The sequence below is a fragment of the Neltuma alba genome, unplaced genomic scaffold, assembly GCF_004799145.2.
Source record: "Neltuma alba isolate B1F8T4 unplaced genomic scaffold, ASM479914v2 tig00007882_pilon, whole genome shotgun sequence".
Lineage (NCBI taxonomy): Eukaryota > Viridiplantae > Streptophyta > Magnoliopsida > Fabales > Fabaceae > Neltuma > Neltuma alba.
The window spans coordinates 19,609-22,326 of record NW_021634891.1 but is presented as its reverse complement, the minus strand read 5'-3'; positions in this window follow the sequence as shown (position 1 = coordinate 22,326).

The window sequence follows — 2,718 nt, the reverse complement described above, 5'->3', positions numbered from 1 at the left end:
TAGCTGAAGACCCAACAACTTTTTATGCAAATGAGGACCAGCACATCATTAGCACTTGTATTTAATAAAATTTGAATGGCTGATTATGGTATTACCAACGACAAACGACTTCGTACTTTATTATCAACAAACAAATAAGTAAAGCCGACTTTTGTTTTTCAAAAAGAAAATCAACATCAATTAGGTGTAGTTTTTGATGTTGGGAGAAACTGTGATGAAGCTGGGAAGAACCCTCCTCACAGTTGCTCAGCTAATATTTCGAAACAAATGTAAAAACAGAAAAATATTGAGCAGAACATTCATCGAACCTCAGTAATTTTGATATTATCGGCTGTTTTATTTGACATTATTACAGCCATCATCATTTGTTTAAGACCCAAGTTTCTCGTCTAGAAATCCGCAAGATGCGACGTGTAATATTCCTTCTGGTCCTAATTATATCAGTTAAGTAATTGTGAGTTTTGCTTTCAATGTTTGTTAGATGTAAGATTTAAATCCATTTTGTTTTCTAAATTATAATTTTTCTCTCAATAATTATCTCTATTGAATGCATATATCTGTAGAAATAGTTTCAAACTTTCAATATAATGGTCAAAGAGTGTTTTAGGAAAAAGAAAAAAAAGTTTTTTATATTTATCATATCAAGTTTTTTAATTATACATAGTTATGCATCTTTTTTGGTTTCATATGAATTTATTATTAAATGTTATTATCTTAAAAATAAAGCATAGGGTCATATGTAATTAGAAAACTTGATATAATGAATATAAGAAACTTGACGTAAGTATTGTTCTTAAAAAAATTTACAGTATTTTATTTTATATTTATATATATAACAACTAATTTTTTTAACATATAAAAATTAGTTATTTACTTCCTTGATTTAGAACCGGTAGGAGTATTAAATTAAGAAAAATATTATTTATGTATTTAAGAACAATTCTACTTGACTAAAATCGAAGTTTTAAAATAAAATCAGTGTAATATATATAAGACTTAGAGTATTATTCATAAATTTGAAAGGGTGCTGCTCATCGTTAACTACATATAAATGCACAAAGTTTATTCCTTTTTTTCCCCTCCCCAAGACACTATTTTACAAAGTTCATATTTAATGTAAAAGTTCGAAATCGAATATATTCCAGAGAAATGTAACAAAGAGGAATTTGGAGACCAGCAAAGAATCCATTTGTCTTTTGGCCAGGATTTGTTTACATTTTAAAAGGCTTTGGTTGTTAGCAAAATTTAAAATCTCCAGACATTTTCCATTCTTTGCCCCTAACTATGCTTTTAAAACCCTCTCTCTCCCTCTCTATGTGAACAGAGTGACATTATATGCAAGATGGTTGGGGAGGGAACAGGAGATGAATCTAATTTTATATTAATGAATTATTTAGAATAACACTAAATGTATGGATTTGATTCACATGTCAAGTTAATTAATGTTTCTTTTTTTTTTGGACGTGGCCAAGTGTTTCGTTTAATTATTAAATTAGTTTTTTGAATTCGATCCTCTTGCAATTTGTCAGTTCATTTACCTTTAATAATAAAGATAAATTGTAATCATATTAGTTGAATGTAATTAAACTATCTCTCTGGAATAAACATAATTAATTTATCATTTATATCACTTCACTAAATCCAATAAATCAATGAATATAGAAAAAGCCAAGAAAGCCAAAAAAAAATTATAGATTAACGAATAGCCAAATTAAGGGCACCACTGTATATATGTTCTCAGCTAAACAAAATATCCATCTATATTATTTTTACACATTATTATATTAATATTGATCATCTCAGTGATTTATGAAAAAAAAATTAAATTTGAAAAATTTTAGATCTCGTCACGTAGTGACTATAATATCATAAAGGAATAAAATATCATACATACGCTGTCTTGGCTTAACTGCTTAAGTTCTAAACCTTACACGGTTTGTGTCCTTCAAGCGTGTTCAGGGATGAGAAAAGTGAGTTGACTATGACTGAGACTTGGTCTTTCTACATAGCGTACCTTTTCTTATTAAATTCATGTACTCCTTTTTCCTTTTTCTCTTTTCTATATTATAGCGGATAATAAATTTGCTAGAACAACATATGTTCTTTAGTATTATATTATATATATATATATATCTATAGCATATTGTATAAGATAATACTAGCTCCAGTTCTTAATATAAAATTTTATTTGACTTTTATTTTAGTTTTAAATATAAGACCTCAATTTACTTTGTCTATGATATTTATATATTTGTTTTCAAGGTAGTCATTCTAATAATGGTAGTTCTAACCAATACACTTAATTAGCAAGGATATTTTAATAAAGACAATACCTATTTATTACAAATAACTAACTAACTAACTTATTTTTTTAATATTCTCAAATTAATTAGTTAGCTCTTATAATTAGGATGGGGTAGTATTATTTTTATATTTAGTTGTAACATGAGATGAAATAAAGAAAGCATGTTTTAATTTAAAAAAAATTGAAAATTTATGTTGTACAAAATAAAAGTGATAAGGTAAAATTCCAAGAAGTAAATATTACTCCCTCCGTTCTTTATTATAAGAGACATTTGATGCTTATGGCATGTTCCCATATATAAGAGACACTTAAAAGTTGTCTCTATTTTTTTGTATTGATTTCCTATTTTACTCCTATTTATTTTGTCTCCAACTCATACTCTCTCTCCCTCCTACTTCTCTTTCTTTTAATAA